The 20,345-nt window shown below is 51.1% G+C and overlaps 1 non-coding gene across 1 annotated transcript; it reads left to right on the top strand.

The window, feature by feature from the left end:
- The first annotated feature begins 20,271 nt into the window (after positions 1-20,271).
- TRNAN-GUU (transfer RNA asparagine (anticodon GUU)) lies at positions 20,272-20,345 on the top strand. The gene has a single exon. It is a non-coding gene; the product is annotated as a tRNA-Asn (tRNA).

Raw genomic sequence — 20,345 nt, 5'->3', positions numbered from 1 at the left:
TGGGCTGATAGCTTTGAAGTTATGTTCTCATGGTGGTGAGAGTGGAAAAGGACTGTCTCCGTGGCGCTATTGGCTAGCGCGATGGGCTGTTAACTGAAAGGTTGGAGGTTCGAGCCCACACGGTGGTGGTGCGGCGCTTTTTTTCCTTTGGCCTGATAGCTCTGAAGAAATGTTCTGACGGTGGTGAGAGTGGAGCACGACTGTCTCTGTGGCGCAATTGGCTAGCACAATCGGCTGTTAACTGAAAGGTTGGAGGTTCGAGCCCTCCCGGGAGTGGTTTGTTGCTTTTTTTCTTTGGGCTGATAGCTTTGAAGATATGTTCTCATGGTGGTGAGAGTGGAGCAGGATTGTCTCCGTAGCGCAATTGGCTAGCGCGATCAGCTGTTAACCAAAAGGTTGGAGGTTCGAGCCCACCCGGTGGTGGTGCGGCGCTTTTTTTGTTTGGGCTCATAGATTTGAAAACATGTTCTGACGGTGGTAAGAGGGGAGAACGACAGCCTCCGTGGCGCTATTGCCTAGCGCGTTGGGCCGTTAACCGAAAAACTGGAGGTTCGAGCCCACCCGGTGGTGGTGCGGCACTTTTGTTTCTTTGGGCTGATAGCTCTGAAGAAATGTTCTGACGGTGGTGAGAGTAGAGCACGACTTTCTCCGTGGCGCAATTGGCTAGCGCGATCGGCTGTTAACCGAAATGTTGGAGGTTCGAGCCCACCCGGTGGTGGTGCGGCGCTTTTTTCTTCTTTGCGCTGATAGCTTTGAAGAAATGTTCTAACGGGGGTGAGAGTGCGCAAAAATGTCTCCGTGAAGCAATTGGCTAGCGCGTTCGGCTGTTAACCGAAAGGTTGGAGGTTCGAGCCCACCCGGTGGTGGTGCGGCGCTTTCTTTTCTTTGGGCTCATAGATTTGAAGATATGTTCTGACGGTGGTAAGAGTGAAGCATGACTGTCTCCGTGGTGCAATTGGCTAGCGCGATCGGCTGTTAACAGAAAGGTTGGAGGTAAGAGCCCACCCGGGGGTGGTGCGGCGCTTTTTTTTCTTTGGGCTTATAGCTTTGAAGATATGTTTGATGGTGGTGAGAGTGGTGCAGGAATGTCTCCGTAGCGCAATTGGCTAGCGCGATTGGCTGTTAATCGAAAGGTTGGAGGTTTGAGCCCACCAGGGGACGGTGTGTCGCTTTTATCTTTGCGGTGATAGCTTTGAAGATATGTTCTAATGGTGGTGAGAGGGGAGAACGACAGTCTCCGTGGCGCTATTGCCTAGCGCGTTCGGCCGTTAACCGAAAAGCTGGAGGTTCGAGCCCACCCGGTGGTGGTGCGGCGCTTTTGTTTCTTTGGGCTGATAGCTCTGAAGAAATGTTCTGACGGTGGTGAGAGTAGAGCACGACTTTCTCCGTGGCGCAATTGGCTAGCGCGATCGGCTGTTAACCGAAAGGTTGGAAGTTCGAGCCCACCCGGTGGTGGTGCGGCGCTGTTTTCTTCTTTGCGCTGATAGCTTTGAAGAAATGTTCCAACGGGGGTGAGAGTGCGGCAAAAATGTCTCCGTGAAGCAATTGGCTAGCGCGTTCGGCTGTTAACCGAAAGGTTGGAGGTTTGAGCCCACCAGGGGACGGTGTGTCGCTTTTATCTTTGCGCTGATAGCTTTGAAGATATGTTCTAATGGTGGTGAGAGGGGAGAACGACAGTCTCCGTGGCGCTATTGCCTAGCGCGTTCGGCCGTTAACCGAAAAGCTGGAGGTTCGAGCCCACCCGGTGGTGGTGCGGCGCTTTTGTTTCTTTGGGCTGATAGCTCTGAAGAAATGTTCTGACGGTGGTGAGAGTAGAGCACGACTTTCTCCGTGGCGCAATTGGCTAGCGCGATCGGCTGTTAACCGAAAGGTTGGAAGTTCGAGCCCACCCGGTGGTGGTGCGGCGCTTTTTTCTTCTTTGCGCTGATAGCTTTGAAGAAATGTTCTAACGGGGGTGAGAGTGCGGCAAAAATGTCTCCGTGAAGCAATTGGCAAGCGCGTTCGGCTGTTAACCGAAAGGTTGGAGGTTCGAGCCCACCCGGTGGTGGTGCGGCGCTTTCTTTTCTTTGGGCTCATAGATTTGAAGATATGTTCTGACGGTGGTAAGAGTGAAGCATGACTGTCTCCGTGGTGCAATTGGCTAGCGCGATCGGCTGTTAACAGAAAGGTTGGAGGTTAGAGCCCACCCGGGGGTGGTGCGGCGCTTTTTTTTCTTTGGGCTTATAGCTTTGAAGATATGTTTGATGGTGGTGAGAGTGGTGCAGGAATGTCTCTGTTGCGCAATTGGCTAGCGCGATTGGCTGTTAACTGAAAGTTTGGAGGTTTGAGCCCACCAGGGGACGGTGTGTCGCTTTTTTCTTTGCGCTGATAGCTTTGAAGATATTTTCTAATGGTGGTGAGAGGGGAGAACGACAGCCTCCGTGGCGCTATTGCCTAGCGCGTTCGGCCGTTAACCGAAAAACTGGAGGTTCGAGCCCACCCGGTGGTGGTGCGGCACTTTTGTTTCTTTGGGCTGATAGCTCTGAAGAAATGTTCTGACGGTGGTGAGAGTAGAGCACGACTTTCTCCGTGGCGCAATTGGCTAGCGCGATCGGCTGTTAACCGAAATGTTGGAGGTTCGAGCCCACCCGGTGGTGGTGCGGCGCTTTTTTCTTCTTTGCGCTGATAGCTTTGAAGAAATGTTCTGACGGGGGTGAGAGTGCAGCAAAAATGTCTCCGTGAAGCAATTGGCTAGCGCGTTCGGCTGTTAACCGAAAGTTTGGAGATTCGAGCCCTCCCGGTAGATGTGTGTTGCTTTTTTTTGCGCTGATGGCTTTGGAGAAATGTTCTGATGGTGGTGAGAGTGCAGCACGAACTTCCAATCACAGGTAATGTTATCAGGTTCCTTCCGTTCAAAAAGAGTCTGACTGATAATACTCCTTACGACTTGTTTATGTTGTTGGGACTGTATTCATTATGGAAAAGTCGCGTGATTGATGGACATGCCGAGCCACCATTGTCGACTAGATCTGTCTTCCGAGAAGCAGCTGCTCAAGTGCGCAGTGTTGTCGACACTTTTGACCCTGTTCCGGAGTCACTTCTCGTTCTTGACGCTTTTGCGTGTTTTCCGGACTTCTGGTGAAGTATGCTCTTTGTACATTACTGTTGATAATTTCATTCGTTTAAGAAAAAAAAAGTCTCCGTGGCGCAATATTCTAGCGCGATCAGCTGTTAATCGAAACGTTGGAGGTTCGAGCCCTCCCGGGAGTGGTGTGTCGCTTTTTTTTTCTTTGCGCTGATAGCTTTCAAGAAATGTTCTGACGGTGGTGAGAGTGGAGCACGACTGTCTCCGTGGCGCAATTGGCAAGCGCGTTCGTATGGTAATCGAAAGGTTGGAGGTTCCAGCCCTTCCGGGAGCAGTGTGTCGCTTTTTTTATTGCGCTGGTAGCTTTGGAGAAATGTACAGACGGTGGTGAGAGCACTGCACTACTGTCTTCGTGGCACATTTGGCTAGCGCGTTCGACTGTTAACCGAAAGACTGGAGGTTCGAGCCCTCCCAGGAGCGGTGTGTCGCTTTTTTCTTCTTGGCGCTGAAAGCTTTGGAGAAATGTTCTGACGGTGGTGAAAGTGGAGCACGACTATCTCCGTTGCGCCATTGGCTAGCGCGATGGGCTGTTAACCGTAAGGTTGGAGGTTCGAGCCCACCCGGTGGTGGTGCGGCGCTTTTTTTCCTTTGGGCTAATAATAGCTCTGATGAAATGTTCTGACGGTGTTGAGAGTGGAGCACGACTGTCTCCGTGGTGCAATCGGCTAGCGTGAACGGCTGTTAACCGAAATGTTGGAGGTTCGAGCCCTCCCGGGAGTGGTTTGTTGCTTTTTTGTTTGGGCTGATAGCTTTGAAGCTATGTTCTGATGGTGGTGAGAGTGGAGCAGGACTGTCTCCGAGGTGCAATTGACTCGCGCGATCCGCTGTTAACCAAAAGATTGGAGGTTCGTGCCCACCCGGTGGTGGTGCGGCGCTTTTTTTTCTTTGCGCTCATAGCTTTGAAGATATGTTTTGATGGTGGTGAGAGGGGAGAACGACTGTCTCCGTTGCTGTCGCAATTGGCTAGCGCGATCGGCTGTTGACCGAGAGGTTGGAAGTTCGAGCCCTCCCGGGAGTGGTGTGTTGCTTTTTCCTTTGCCCTGATAGCTTTGAAGATCTGTTCTCATGGTGGTGAGAGTGGAAAAGACTGTCTCCGTGGCGCCATTGGCTAGCGCGATGGGCTTTTAACCGAAAGGTTGGAGGTTCGAGCCCACACGGTGGTGGTGCGGCGCTTTTTTTCCTTTGGCCTGATAGCTCTGAAGAAATGTTCTGACGGTGGTGAGAGTGGAGCACGACTGTCTCTGTGGCGCAATTGGCTAGCGCAATCGGCTGTTAACTGAAAGGTTGGAGGTTCGAGCCCTCCCGGGAGTGGTTTGTTGCTTTTTTCTTTGGGCTGATAGCTTTGAAGATATGTTCTCATGGTGGTGAGAGTGGAGCAGGATTGTCTCCGTGGCGCAATTGGCTAGCGCGATCAGCTGTTAACCAAAAGGTTGGAGGTTCGAGCCCACCCGGTGGTGGTGCGGCGCTTTTTTTTCTTTGGGCTCATAGATTTGAAAACATGTTCTGACGGTGGTAAGAGTGAAGCATGACTGTCTCCGTGGTGCAATTGGCTAGCGCGATCGGCTGTTAACAGAAAGGTTGGAGGTAAGAGCCCACCCGGGGGTGGTGCGGCGCTTTTTTTTTCTTTGTGCTTATAGCTTTGAAGATATGTTTGATGGTGGTGAGAGTGGTGCAGGAATGTCTCCGAAGCGCAATTGGCTAGCGCGATTGGCTGTTAATCCAAAGGTTGGAGGTTTGAGCCCACCAGGGGACGGTGTGTCGCTTTTATCTTTGCGCTGATAGCTTTCAAGATATGTTCTAATGGTGGTGAGAGGGGAGAACGACAGTCTCCGTGGCGCTATTGCCTAGCGCGTTCGGCCGTTAACCGAAAAGCTGGAGGTTCGAGCCCACCCGGTGGTGGTGCGGCGCTTTTGTTTCTTTGGGCTGATAGCTCTGAAGAAATGTTCTGACGGTGGTGAGAGTAGAGCACGACTTTCTCCGTGGCGCAATTGGCTAGCGCGATCGGCTGTTAACCGAAAGGTTGGAGGTTCGAGCCCACCCGGTGGTGGTGCGGCGCCTTTTTCTTCTTTGCGCTGATAGCTTTGAAGAAATGTTCTGACAGGGGTGAGAGTGCTGCAAAAATGTCTCCGTGAAGCAATTGGCTAGCGCGTTCGGCTGTTAACCGAAAGGTTGGAGGTTCGAGCCCACCCGGTGGTGGTGCGGCGCTTTCTTTTCTTTGGGCTCATAGATTTGAAGATATGTTCTGATGGTGGTAAGAGTGAAGTATGACTGTCTCCGTGGTGCAATTGGCTAGCGCGATCGGCTGTTAACAGAAAGGTTGGAGGTTAGAGCCCACCCGGGGGTGGTGCGGCGCTTTTTTTTCTTTGGGCTTATAGCTTTGAAGATATGTTTGATGGTGGTGAGAGTGGTGCAGGAATGTCTCTGTTGCGCAACTGGCTAGCGCGATTGGCTGTTAACCGAAAGGTTGGAGGTTTGAGCCCACCAGGGGACGGTGTGTCGCTTTTTTCTTTGCGCTGATAGCTTTGAAGATATTTTCTAATGGTGGTGAGAGGGGAGAACGACAGTCTCCGTGGCGCTATTGCCTTGAGCATTCGGCCGTTAACAGAAAAACTGGAGGTTCGAGCCCACCCGGTGGTGGTGCGGCACTTTTGTTTCTTTGGGCTGATAGCTCTCAAGAAATGTTCTGACGGTGGTGAGAGTAGAGCACGACTTTCTCCGTGGCGCAATTGGCTAGCGCGATCGGCTGTTAACCGAAAGGTTGGAGGTTCGAGCCCACCCGGTGGTGGTGCGGCGCTTTTTTCTTCTTTGCGCTGATAGCTTTGAAGAAATGTTCTAACGGGGGTGAGAGTGCAGCAAAAATGTCTCCGTGAAGCAATTGGCTAGCGCGTTCGGCTGTTAACCGAAAGTTTGGAGATTCGAGCCCTCCCGGTAGATGTGTGTTGCTTTTTTTTGCGCTGATGGCTTTGGAGAAATGTTCTGATGGTGGTGAGAGTGCAGCACGAACTTCCAATCACAGGTAATGTTATTAGGTTCCTTCCGTTCAAAAAGAGTCTGACTGATAATACTCCTTACGACTTGTTTATGTTGGACTGTATTCATTATGGAAAAGTCGCATGATTGATGGACATGCCGAGCCACCATTGTCGACTAGATCTGTCTTCCGAGAAGCAGCTGCTCAAGTGCGCAGTGTTGTCGACACTTTTGACCCTGTTCCGGAGTCACTTCTCGTTCTTGACGCTTTTGCGTGTTTTCCGGACTTGTGGTGAAGTATGCTCTTTGTACATTACTGTTGATAATTTCATTCATTTAAGAAAAAAAAAGTCTCCGTGGCGCAATATTCTAGCGCGATCGGCTGTTAATCGAAACGTTGGAGGTTCGAGCCCTCCCGGGAGTGGTGTGTCGCTTTTTTTTTCGTTGCGCTGATAGCTTTCAAGAAATGTTCTGACGGTGGTGAGAGTGGAGCACGACTGTCTCCGTGGCGCAATTGGCTAGCGCGTTCGTATGGTAATCGAAAGGTTGGAGGTTCCAGCCCTTCCGAGAGCAGTGTGTCGCTTTTTTTATTGCGCTGATAGCTTTGGAGAAATGTACAGACGGTGGTGCGAGCGCTGCACTACTGTCTTCGTGGCACATTTGGCTTGCGCGTTCGACTGTTAACCGAAAGACTGGAGGTTCGAGCCCTCCCAGGAGCGGTGTGTCGCTTTTTTCTTCTTGGCGCTGAAAGCTTTGGAGAAATGTTATGACGGTGGTGAAAGTGGAGCACGACTATCTCCGTTGCGCCATTGGCTAGCGCGATGGGCTGTTAACCCTAAGGTTGGAGGTTCGAGTGCACCCGGTGGTGGTGCGGCGCTTTTTTTCCTTTGGGCTAATAGCTCTGAAGAAATGTTCTGACGGTGTTGAGAGTGGAGCACGACTGTCTCCGTGGCGCAATTGGCTAGCGCGATCGGGTGTTAACTGAAAGGTTGGAGGTTCGAGCCCTCCCGCGAGTGGTTTGTTGCTTTTTTCTTTGGGCTGATAGCTCTGAAGAAATGTTCTGACAGTGGTGAGAGTGGAGCACGACTGCCTCCGTGGCCCAATTGGCTAGCGCGATCGGCTGTTAACCGAAAGGTTGGAGGTTCGAGCCCACCCGGTGGTAGTGCGGCGCTTTTTCTTCTTTGAGCTGATAGCTCTGAAGAAATGTTCTGACGGTGGTGAGAGTGGAGCACGACTGTCTCCGAGGCGCAATTGGCTAGCGCGTTCGGCTGTTAACCTAAAGGTTGGAGGTTCGAGCCCACCAGGTGGATGTGTGGCGCTATTTTTTCTTTGGGCTGATAGTCTGAAGAAATGTTCTGACGGTGGTGAGAGTGGAGCACGATTGTCTCCGTGGCGCAATTGGGTAGCGCGATGGGCTGTTAACCGAAAGGTTGGAGGTTCGAGCCCACTCGGTGGAGGTGCGGCGCTTTTTTTCCTTTGGGCTGATAGCTCTGAGGAAATGTTCTGACGGTGGTGAGAGTGGAGCACGACTGTCTCCGTGGCGCAACTGGCTAGCGCGATCGGCTGTTAACCGAAAAGTTGGAGGTTCGATCCCTTCCGGGAGTGGTGTGTTGCTTTTTTCTTTGCGCTGATAGCTTTGAAGATATGTTCTGATGGTGGGGATATTGGAGCATGACTCTCTCCGTGGCGCTATTGGCTAGCGCAATCGGCTGTTAACCGAAAGGTTGGAGGTTCGAGCTCGCCCGGTGGTGGTGCGGCGCTTTTTATCCTTTGGCCTGACAGCTCCGAAGAAATGTTCTGACGGTGGTGAGAGTGTAGCACGACTGTCTCCGTGGCGCAATGGCCTAGCGCATCCGGCTGTTAACCGAAAGTTTGGAGGTTCGAGCCCACCCGTTGGTGGTGCGGCGCTTTTTTTTCTTTGGGCTGATAGCTCTGAAGAAATGTTCTGACGGAGGTGGGAGTGCTGCACTATACTGTCTCCGTGGCCTAATCGCCTAGCGCGATCGGCTGTTAACCGAATAGTTGGAATTTCGAGCCCTCCCGAGAGTGGTGTGTTGCTTTTTTCTTTGCGCTGATAGCTTTGAAGATATGTTCTGATGGTGGTGAGAGTGAAGCACGACTGTCTCCGTGGCGCAATTGGCTAGCGCGATCAGCTGTTAACCAAAAGGTTGGAGGTTCGAGCCCACCCGGTGGTGGTTCGGCGCTTTTTTTTCTTTGGGCTCATAGCTCTGAACATATGTTCTGATGGTGGTGAGAGTGGAGCAGGACTGTCTCCGGGGCGCAATTGGCTAGCGCGATCGGCTGTTAACCGAAAGGTTGGAGGTTCGAGCCCACCCGCTGGTGGTGCGGCGCTTCTTTTTCTTCGGGCTGATAGCTTTGAAGTTATGTTCTCATGGTGGTGAGAGTGGAGCACGACTGTCTCCGTGGCGCAATGGCCTAGCGCATCCGGCCGTTAACCGAAAGTTTGGAGGTTCGTGCCCACCCGGTGGTGGTGCGGCGCTTTTTTTTCTTTGGGCTGATAGCTCTGAAGAAATATCCTGACGGAGGTGGGAGTGCTGCACTACTGTCTCTGTGGCACAATTGGCTAGCGCGATCGGCTGTTAACCGAAAGGTTGTAGTTTCGAGCCTTCCCGGGAGTGGTGTGTTGTTCTTCCCTTTGCGCTGATAGCTTTGGAGATATGTTCTGATGGTGGTAAGAGTGGAGCACGACTGTCTCCGTGGCGCAATTGGCTAGCGCGATCGGCTGTTAACCGAAAGGCTGGAGGTTCGAGCCCACCCGGAGGAGGTGCGGCGCTTTTTTTTTCTTTGGGCTTATAACTCTGAAGAAATGTTCTGACGGAGGTGGGAGTGCTGCACTATACTGTCTCCGTGGCCTAATCGCAAAGCGCGATCGGCTGTTAACCGGAAGGTTGGAATTTCGAGCCCTCCCGGGAGTGGTGTGTTGCTTTTTTCTTTGCGCTGATAGCTTTGAAGATATGTTCTGATGGTGGTGAGAGTGAAGCACGACTGTCTCCGTGGCGCAATTGGCTAGCGCGTTCGGCCGTTAACCGAAAGGCTGGAGGTTCGAGCCCACCCGGTGGTGGTGTGTTGCTTTTTTCTTTGCGCTGATAGCTTTGAAGATATGTTCTGATGGTGGTGAGAGTGGCGCACGACTGTCTCCGTGGCGCAATTGGATAGCGCGATGGGCTGTTAACCGAAAGGTTGGAGGTTCGCGCCCACCTGGTGGTGGAGCGGCGCTTTTTTTCTTTGGGCTGATAGCTCTGAAGAAATGTTATGACGGTGGTGAGAGTGGAGCACGACTATCTCCGTGGTGCAATTGGCTAGCGCGATCGGCTGTTAACTGAAAGGTTGGCGGTTCGAGCCCTCCCGGGAGTGGTTTGTTGCTTTTTTTTTCTATGGGCTGAAAGCTTTGAAGATAAGTTCTGAAGGTGGTGAGAGTGGAGCAGGACTGTCTCCGTGGCGCAATTGGCTTGCGCGATCAGCTGTTAACCAAAAGGTTGGAGGTTCGAGCCCACCCGGTGGTGGTTCGGCGCTTTTTTTTCTTTGGGCTCATAGCTCTGAAGATATGTTGTGATGGTGGTGAGAGTGGAGCAGGACTGTCTCCGGGGCGCAATTGGCTAGCGCGATCGGCTGTTAACCGAAAGGTTGGAGGTTCGAGCCCACCCGGTGGTGGTGCGGCGCTTCATTTTCTTTGCGCTGATAGCTTTGAAGATATGTTCTCATGGCGGTGAGAGTGGAGCACGACTGTCTCCGTGGCGCAATGGCCTAGCGCATCCGGCTGTTAACCGAAAGTTTGGAGGTTCGAGCCCACCCGGTGGTGGTGCGGCGCTTTTTTTTCTTTGGGCTGATAGCTCTGAAGAAATATCCTGACGGAGGTGGGAGTGCTGCACTACTGTCTCCGTGGCGCAATTGGCTAGCGCGATCGGCTGTTAACCGAAAGCGTGTAGTTTCGAGCCTTCCCGGGGTGGTGTGTTGCTCTTTTCTTTGCGCTGATAGCTTTGGAGATATGTTCTGATTTTGGTAAGAGTGGAGCACGACTGTCTCCGTGGCGCAATTGGCTAGCGCGATCGGCTGTTAACCGAAAGGCTGGAGGTTCGAGCCCACCCGGAGGAGGTGCGGCGCTTTTTTTTCTTTGGGCTGATAGCTCTGAAGAAATGTTCTGACGGAGGTGGGAGTGCTGCACTATACTGTCTCCGTGGCCTAATCGCCTAGCGCGATCGGCTGTTAACCGAAAGGTTGGAATTTCGAGCCCTCCCGGGAGTGGTGTGTTGCTTTTTTCTTTGCGCTGATAGCTTTGAAGATATGTTCTGATGGTGGTGAGAGTGAAGCACGACTGTCTCCGTGGCGCAATTGGCTAGCGCGTTCGGCCGTTACCCGAAAGGCTGGAGGTTCGAGCCCACCCGGTGGTGGTGCGTTGCTTTTTTCTTTGCGCTGATAGCTTTGAAGATATATTCTGATGGTGGTGAGAGCGGAGCACGACTGTCTCCGTGGCGCAATTGGCTAGCACGTTCGGCTGTTAACCAAAACATTGGAGCTTTGAGCCCTCCCGGGAGTGGTGTGTTGCTTTTTTCTTTGCGCTGATAGCTTTGAAGATATGTTCTGATGGTGGTGAGAGTGGCGCACGACTGTCTCCATGGCGCAATTGGCTAGCGCGATCGGTTGTTAACCGAAAGAATGGAGTTTCGAGCCCACCTGTGGACGGTGTGTCGCTTTTTTTGCTTTGCGCTGATGGCATTGAAGGTATGTTCTGATGGTGGTGAGAGTGAAGCACGACTGTCTCCGTGGCGCAATTGGCTAGCGCGATCGGCTGTTAACCGAAAGGTTGGAATTTCGAGCCCTCCCGGGAGTGGTGTGTTGCTTTTTTCTTTGCGCTGATAGCTTTGAAGATATATTCTGACGGTGGTGAGAGTGGCGCACGACTGTCTCCGTGGCGCAATTGGCTAGCGCGTTCGGCCGTTAACCGAAAGGCTGGAGGTTCGAGCTCACCTGGTGGTGGAGCGGCGCTTTCTTTTTCTTTGGGCTGATAGCTCTGAAGAAATGTTCTGATGGTGGTGAGAGTGGAGCAGGACTGTCTCCGGGGCGCAATTGGCTAGCGCGATCGGCTGTTAACCGAAAGGTTGGAGGTTCGAGCCAACCTTGTGGTGGTGCGGCGCTTCTTTTTCTTTGGGCTGATAGCTTTGAAGATATGTTCTCATGGTGGTGAGAGTGGAGCAGGACTGTCTCCGTGGCGCAATTGGCTAGCGCGATCGGTTGTTAACCGAAAGAATGGAGTTTCGAGCCCACCTGTGGACGGTGTGTCGCTTTTTTTTGCTTTGCGCTGATGGCATTGAAGGTATGTTCTGATGGTGGTGAGAGTGAAGCACGACTGTCTCCGTGGCGCAATTGGCTAGCGCGATCGGCTGTTAACCGAAAGGTTGGAATTTCGAGCCCTCCCGGGAGTGGTGTGTTGCTTTTTTCTTTGCGCTGATAGCTTTGAAGATATGTTCTGACGGTGGTGAGAGTGGCGCACGACTGTCTCCGTGGCGCAATTGGCTAGCGCGTTCGGCCGTTAACCGAAAGGCTGGAGGTTCGAGCCCACACGGTGGTGGTGTGGCACTTTTTTTTCTTTGGGCTGATAGCTCTGAAGAAATGTTCTGACGGTGGTGAGAGCGCAGCACGACGGTCTCCGTGGCGCCATTGGCTAGCGCGACTGGCTGTTAACCGAGAGGTTGGAGGTTCGAGCCCACCCGGTGGTGGTGCGGCGTTTCTTTTTCTTTGGGCTGATAGCTCTGAAGAAATGTTCTGACAGTGGTGAGAGTGGAGCACGACTGCCTCCGTGGCCCAATTGGCTAGCGCGATTGGCTGTTAGCTGAACGGTTGGAGGTTCGAGCCCAGCTGGCGGTGGTGCGGCGCTTTTTCTTCTTTGGGCTGATGGCTATGAAGAAATGTTCTGACGGTGGTGAGAGTGGAGCACGACTATCTCCGTGGTGCAATTGGCTTGCGCGATCGGCTGTTAACTGAAAGGTTGGAGGTTCGAGCCCTCCCGGGAGTGGTTTGTTGCTTTTTTTCTTTGGGCTGATAGCTTTGAAGATATTTTCTGATGGTGGTGAGAGTGGCGCACGACTGTCTCCATGGCGCAATTGGCTAGCGCGATGGGCTGTTAACCGAAAGGTTGGAGGTTCGAGCCCACCTGGTGGTGGAGCGGCGCTTTCTTTTTCTTTGGGCTGATAGCTCTGAAGAAATGTTCTGATGGTGGTGAGAGTGGATCAGGACTGTCTCCGTGGCGCAATTGGCTAGCGCGATCGGTTGTTAACCGAAAGAATGGAGTTTCGAGCCCACCTGTGGACGGTGTGTCGCTTTTTTTTGCTTTGCGCTGATGGCATTGAAGGTATGTTCTGATGGTGGTGAGAGTGAAGCACGACTGTCTCCGTGGCGCGATTGGCTAGCGCGATCGGCTGTTAACTGAAAGGTTGGAGGTTCGAGCCCTCCCGGGAGTGCTGTGATGCTCTTTTCTTTGTGCTGATAGGTTTGGAGAAATGTTCTGACGTAGTTGAGATTGGAGCACGACTGTCTCCGTGGCGTAATTGGCTAGCACGTTCGGCTGTTAACCGAAAATTTGGAGGTTCGAGCCCTCCCGGGAGTGGTGTGTTGCTCTTTCTTTGCGCTGATAGCTTTGAAGATATGTTCTGGTGGTGGTGAGAGTGGAGCACGACTGTCTCCGTGGCGCAATCGGTTAGCGTGAACGGCTGTTAACCGAAAGGTTGGAGGTTCGCGCCCACCCGGTGGTGGTGCGGCGCTTTTTTTTCTTTGGGCTGATAGTCTGAAGAAATGTTCTGACGGTGGTGAGAGAGGAGCACGACTGTCTCCGTGGCGCTATTGGCTAGCGCGATGGGCTGTTAACCGAAAGGTTTGAGGTTGGAGCCCACCCGGTGGTGGTGCGGCGCTTTTTTTCTTTTGGCCTGATAGCTCTGAAGAAATGTTCTGATGGTGTTGAGAGTGGAGCACGACTGTTTCTGTGGCGCAATTGGCTTGCGCGATCGGCTGTTAACTGAAAGGTTGGAGGTTCGAGCCCTCCCGGGAGTGGTTTGTTGCTTTTTCCTTTGGGCTGATAGCTTTGAAGATATGTTCTCAGGGTGGTGAGTGTGGAGCAGGACTGTCTCCGTGGCGCAATTGGCTAGCACGATCAGCTGTTAACCAAAAGGTTGGAGGTTCGAGCCCACCCGGTGGTGGTGCGGCGCTTTTTTTTCTTTGGGCTCATAGATTTGAAGACATGTTCTGATGGTGGTGAGAATGGAGCACGACTGTCTCCGTGGCGCATTTGGCTAGCGCGTTCGGCTGTTAACCGAAAGTTTGGAAGTTCGAGCCCTCCCGGAAGCAGTGTGTCACTTTTTTTATCTTTGCGCTGATAGCTTTGGAGAAATGTCTTCACGGTGGTGAGAGTTGCGCATGACTGTCTCCGCTGCGCAATTGGCTAGCGCGATCGGCTGTTAACCAAAAGGTTGGAGTTCCGAGCCCTCCCGGGAGTGGTGTGATGCTCTTTTCTTTGTGCTGATAGCTTTGGAGAAATGTTCTGATGGTGGTGAGAGCGAAGCACGACTGTCTCCGTGGCGCAATTGGCTAGCACGTTCGGCTGTTAACCAAAACATTGGAGGTTTGAGCCCTCCCGGGAGTGGTGTGTTGCTTTTTTCTTTGCGCTGATAGCTTTGAAGATATGTTCTGATGGTGGTGAGAGTGGCGCACGACTGTCTCCATGGCGCAATTGGCTAGCGCGATGGGCTGTTAACCGAAAGGTTGGAGGTTCGAGCCCACCTGGTGGTGGAGCGGCGCTTTCTTTTTCTTTGGGCTGATAGCTCTGAAGAAATGTTCTGACGGTGGTGAGAGTGGAGCACGACTATCTCCGTGGTGCAATTGGCTAGGGCGATCGGCTGTTAACTGAAAGGTTGGAGGTTCGAGCCCTCCCGGGAGTGGTTTGTTGCTTTTTTTTCTTTGGGCTGAAAGCTTTGAAGATATGTTCTGATGGTGGTGAGAGTGGAGCAGGTCTGTCTCCGTGGCGCAATTGGCTAGCGCGATCAGCTGTTAACCAAAAGGTTGGAGGTTCGAGCCCACCCGGTGGTGGTTCGGCGCTTGTTTTTCTTTGCGCTCATAGCTCTGAAGATATGTTCTGATGGTGGTGAGAGTGGAGCAGGACTGTCTCCGGGGCGCAATTGGCTAGCGCGATCGGCTGTTAACCGAAAGGTTGGAGGTTCGAGCCAACCTTGTGGTGGTGCGGCGCTTCTTTTTCTTTGAGCTGATAGCTTTGAAGATATGTTCTCATGGTGGTGAGAGTGGAGCAGGACTGTCTCCGTGGCGCAATTGGCTAGCGCGATCGGTTGTTAGCTGAACGGTTGGAGGTTCGAGCCCAGCTGGCGGTGGTGCGGCGCTTTTTCTTCTTTGGGCTGATAGCTCTGAAGAAATGTTCTGACGGTGGTGAGAGTGGCGCACTTCTGTCTCCGTGGCGCAATTGGCTAGCGCGTTCGGCCGTTAACCGAAAGGCTGGAGGTTCGAGCCCACACGGTGGTGGTGTGGCGCTTTTTTTTCTTTGGGCTGATAGCTCTGAAGAAATGTTCTGACGGTGGTGAGAGCACAGCACGACTGTCTCCGTGGCGCCATTGGCTAGCGCGACTGGCTGTTAACCGAGAGGTTAGAGGTTCGAGCCCACCCGGTGGTGGTGCGGCGTTTCTTTTTCTTTGGGCTGATAGCTCTGAAGAAATTATTTATTTATTTAGTACCCACAGCGCCAGAGGCATTACAGTGGGGGAGGGGTTTAAAGTCAGTCTGGACAGTTCAATATTTTGTCATATATAAAGCGTGGAAAACGGTAATAGCAACAACAACAGCTACAGCAGATCGACAACATAAGTTATTCACAGCAGTATGCAGTATATGTGAGAAACAAGAACACTACAAGGTTGAGTCACTTCAACAGGAAAAATAAGTGATTTGATACCGGAGTATAGCCGCAATTCCCTTCTGCATACAGTGTGAGGACAAAAGAAAGAAGAACAAAAGATAAGAACAGTAATACATACAGTACGTCCTAAAAAGATCAAAGAAACAATCATTTCAGCAGGGCAAAAAACATCTCATTCGAAACTACGTTGACGATGTCAGCAGGTAACCTATTCCAGTCGTGGATTGTTTTTGGAAAGAAAGATTTCTTAAAAAGTTCCGTGCGGCATAGGACCTCTCTTACTTTTCGCTCATGGTCCACGCGTTGGGACCTATAGTTAGGCGGTATTATATATATGTCTCTCTGTATGTTAATCGTACCATAGTAAATGGAATGAAAAAGCTTCAGGCGCAGCTTTCTGCGTCGTTCTACCAGGGTATCCCATTTGAGTTCTTCCTTAGTTCTTGTTGCACTGAAATTAATTGTGTATTGACGGGACACGTACCTCGCACCGAGATTCTGAACTCTTTCAAGTTTAATAACGTCGCGCGCCGTCGTAGGGTCCCACACTACACAAGCGTACTCGAGGACGGACCTCACGTACGTCTTGTAGAGTAGCTCACGTGTGGACTGACTGAATGCACCAGAGTTCCTGCGAATGAAGCCCAGCATTTTTCCCGCCTTTCCGGTTACGTAGTTAACCTGCTTCTGCCACGATAATTCTGGGGTATACCAAACACCTAAGTATTTAAATTCGGTTACTTTACCAATTACAATGTTATTCAGGGTGTAGCAGTAATTTAGAGGGTTCTTCTTTCGAGTGAATGTCATATTGACAGTTTTCGTGAGGTTTAGCTGCATGCGCCACCTAGTGCACCATGTGCTGATTCGATCGAAGTCTTGCTGAATCAGGTTGAGGTCTTCCGTACCGTTAGTGATCCTATAAACCGCACAGTCATCTGCAAACAGCCTCAACTGCGATGTCAAACCGTCGCCAATATCATTGATGTACAATAAGAACAGCAAAGGTCCCAGGACGGAGCCCTGGGGTACACCAGATGAAACGCTTTGTGCCCGTGACCGAACCCCATTTACAACCACGAATTGCCGGCGTAACGTTAGATATTCTTTAATCCATGAGACAACCGCCGGATTTATTTTATATGTGAGCATCTTTTCAATGAGTAATGAATGGGGTACTGTGTCGAAAGCTTTCCTGAAATCGAGGAAAATACATTCAACCGCAAGCCGTTTATCTAATGCAGAAGCAATATCATTTGTGAATTCCAATAATTGGGTAACACAGGAAAAACCTTTACGAAATCCATGTTGGGCTGACGTAATCGCAGAATGAGTATTCAAGTGAGCTACAATACTCGTGAATAGAATGTGCTCCATTATTTTACATGCAACGGATGTCAGCGATATCGGGCGGTAGTTTGAAACGTCGCTTCTAGGGCCGGACTTATGAATAGGGACCACAATACCTGCTTTCCAATCATCAGGAAGAGAAGCTTCGAGTAGTGACATATCAAATATAACTTTCAAGTACTTTGCTATCGATTCAGCGCATGATTTAAGCAGGAAATTGGGTAAGTCGTCAGGACCACACGCTTTAGAAGAGTCGAGCCTTCGAAGCAACGATTCAATGCCGTGTGTACATATGACAACATCATCCATGTCGCTTATCGTTTCAAGTACCGGTGGGACGTCTTCAGAAGGCATTACTGCAGGAGTGAAGACGGAGCAGAAGTAGGCGTTAAAGCATTCTGCCTTGTCAGCGTCTTCGCGAACAATGACGTCACCAGACACGAGTGGAGGGATAGTTACAACATCCTTGCCATTCTGCTTCACGTGCTTCCAGAACACTTTCGGTTTATCTTTTAGTCTTGTTTGAATAGTTCCCGAATAACTGTCTTTGGCAATGCGTGTTGCTTCTTTAACTTCACGAGTTATTTCTTTCAGTTTTTTCTCTGTCTCTTTTGAAGGTTTTCTGCAATAAGCGCGATAAGTTCGTTGTCTTTTTTGTGTGAGCTGGCGCAAGGTTTTCGTAAACCAAGGCTTGCTTCTACCCTGTCTCGCCGTCAACACCCAAGTTAGGACGAACAGCTCACGTAATTCGAGTATTTTCTGCTTAAATAACCGCCACAGCCCGTCCACACTCCTACACTCGGCTTCCGTTTCGAACACTACTAAATAAGCCTGTAATGCTTGATTTATACAATCGAAATTGGCCTTTTTATAATTGTACAGTTTTCTGTTAGCATGGTTTTTTGTTTTAACATAGGCCAGCGACATCGTCGACACGACAGCGTGATGGTCGCTTATGCCAGGAATCACAAGCGTTGACTGAACAAGTTCTGGTCGATTGGTAAGCAGAAGGTCTAAAATGTTGTTTCCCCGCGTTGGGGTGAGGACTAGCTGATGCATAGCATGCAGGTTGACCATGTTCATCATTTCTGTATTGCATATTCCATTAACTGTGGCGGTGTTCGATGCATCCCATTTCAAGTCCGGTAAATTGAAGTCTCCCCCAATGACCACGGTATCTGAGTGAACTTCATCAATCGCACTTTGCTTTGAAGTCGAGTGAGAACATCCGGCGATGCATTAGGGGGACGATAAAAGCTACATACTGTTAAGGCGATGCGGTTCGGAAGTTCTAGTTTGCACAACACTACTTCACTCACGCCAGCATCAACGTCAATCTGGGAGGACCTAATGCTACTATCAATGAGAATGAACACACCCCCTCCATGACCGTTCCCGTCTTTTCTGTAGCAGGTGTAACCAGTTGGAAATACCTCGTGGTCACCAATGTCAGGATCTAACCAGGATTCCGTACCGAGAATCACGGAAGGCTTAACAGTTTCTACTAAGGCGGAAAATTCATCTCTCTTATTCTTTATGCTCCTGCAATTCAGCAGAAGAATACTAATGTTCACAGAACTAGACTGGCACGGTCACTTCTGTGGGGTCACATGCATTGTTGCATCATCGCAGACAAACTTCTGCCCGTTCAGAAGAAGGTAATCGTACCTAAGCATAGCTTTCGCGCCATCCTGTTTTTGTGCTTTTGCATATTCCCACAAAATTTTTCTTTTCTTTCGTACTGCTTCGGAGAAATCTTCGGAAATGCTAGTCGTAGTGCCTTTTAACTTTCTTGCGTTGCTTAGGACATGCTGTTTTTCTTTGAAAGATGAAAATTTTGCGATAATGGGTCTGCTCCTCCCAGCTCGAAAACGCCCCAACCGGTGTGCCCTTTCTATTCCTATAGTGGGAATTCCTAACTTCGAAGAACAGATATCCAAGATCTGTTTCTCACACTCCGCATTTGTTTCGTTGGCTCCTTCGTCGGGTATACCGTGAAAGATGAGGTTGCACCTTCTGCTGCGGTTTTCAAGGTCGTCAACCTTTGAAGTTAGAGACTTCAACACTCGTGCTTGAGTCTCACATTGTACAACGCACTCTGCTAAAGACGATTTCATTTCATCAAGGTTTGTGAACTTAGTTTCAAGGGATTTGATACGATCACCTAGATCGTTTATAGCGAGCTTGTTTGCAGCTTGAACGGTTTCAATAGCATTTAGTTTATCCTTAATTATGCTTTGACCTGCTAAGAGCTGCTGCAGTGTCGCCTCGGTGGACGGTCCCGGATTCACCTCTACGTCGCCACATATTAGCAGAAGTAAAAAATAAAAAGAGAAGCGACGCAGCAAGCGAAACTGTTTCCGCGAACGGTATTGCGTGCATGAATGTGACAGAATGCAGTCAAACAACTTTTGGGGTGAAACCGGCAAGAAAAAGGGGAGCAAGAAAGGGGGTTCCGTATGACTAACCTGCATAGGCAGTAGGAACAGCGTGAAGCGTACTGCTGCAGCCATGCCGGTTTCACGCCCCACTGACGCACTGAAGAGTCCCGCCTTATGAAGCTGAGCGTTATCGTCGAGCCGGTAATCACTCAGATTTTCACTGGCAGGAATCGCACATGCGCCGGATACCGGAACGTCTGGTGGCGTCATCCCGCTGTCGTCATCAGGTGCTACGTTGGTTTTAAGGGTTGTTCCTCGTAGTCCTTGCGTTGTGGCTACTTCCGGTGGAAGAAACGCTGCGGCTTTCCTGGGACACTGTCTTGCAGAAGCGCCGTTAACCTGCATAAGCAGTAGGAACAGCGTGAAGCGTACTGCTGCAGCCATGCCGGTTTCACGCCCCACTGACGCACTGAGAGTGGAGCACGACTGCCTCCGTGGCCCAATTGGCTAGCGCGATCGGCTGTTAGCTGAACGGTTGGAGGTTCGAGCCCAGCTGGCGGTGGTGCGGCGCTTTTTCTTCTTTGGGCTGATAGCTCTGAAGAAATGTTCTGACGGTGGTGAGAGTGGAGCACGACTATCTCCGTGGTGCAATTGGCTAGGGCGATCGGCTGTTAACTGAAAGGTTGGAGGTTCGAGCCCTCCCGGGAGTGGTGTGATGCTCTTTTCTTTGTGCTGATAGATTTGGAGAAATGTTCTGACGTTGTTGAGATTGGAGCACGACTGTCTCCGTGGCGCAATTGGCTAGCACGTTCGGCTGTTAACCGAAAATTTTGAGGTTCGAGCCCTCCCGGGAGTGGTGTGTTGCTCTTTCTTTGCGCTGATAGCTTTGAAGATATGTTCTGATGGTGGTGAGAGTGGAGCACGACTGTCTCCGTGGCGCAATCGGCTAGCGTGAACGGCTGTTAACCGAAAGGTTGGAGGTTCGCGCCCACCCGGTAGGGGTGCGGCGCTTTTTTTTCTTTGGGCTGATAGTCTGAAGAAATGTTCTGACGGTGGTGAGAGAGGAGCACGACTGTCTCCGTGGCGCTATTGGCTATCGCGATGGGCTGTTAACCGAAAGGTTGGAGGTTCGAGCCCACCCGGTGGTGGTGCGGCGCTTTTTTTCTTTTGGCCTGATAGCTCTGAAGAAATGTTCTGATGGTGTTGAGAGTGGAGCACGACTGTTTCTGTGGCGCAATTGGCTTGCGCGATCGGCTGTTAACTGAAAGGTTGGAGGTTCGAGCCCTCCCGGGAGTGGTTTGTTGCTTTTTTTCTTTGGGCTGATAGCTTTGAAGATATGTTCTCAGGGTGGTGAGAGTGGAGCAGGACTGTCTTCGTGGCGCAATTGGCTAGCGCGATCAGCTGTTAACCAAAAGGTTGGAGGTTCGAGCCCACCCGGTGGTGGTGCGGCGCTTTTTTTTCTTTGGGCTCATAGATTTGAAGACATGTTCTGATGGTGGTGAGAATGGAGCACGACTGTCTCCGTGGCGCATTTGGCTAGCGCGTTCGGCTGTTAACCGAAAGTTTGGAGGTTCGAGCCCTCCCGGAAGCA

The sequence above is a fragment of the Rhipicephalus microplus genome, unplaced genomic scaffold, assembly GCF_043290135.1.
Source record: "Rhipicephalus microplus isolate Deutch F79 unplaced genomic scaffold, USDA_Rmic scaffold_40, whole genome shotgun sequence".
NCBI classification, from domain to species: domain Eukaryota; kingdom Metazoa; phylum Arthropoda; class Arachnida; order Ixodida; family Ixodidae; genus Rhipicephalus; species Rhipicephalus microplus.
Note: the sequence above shows the minus strand (reverse complement) of the source record. Positions and strands in the feature narration are given on the sequence as shown.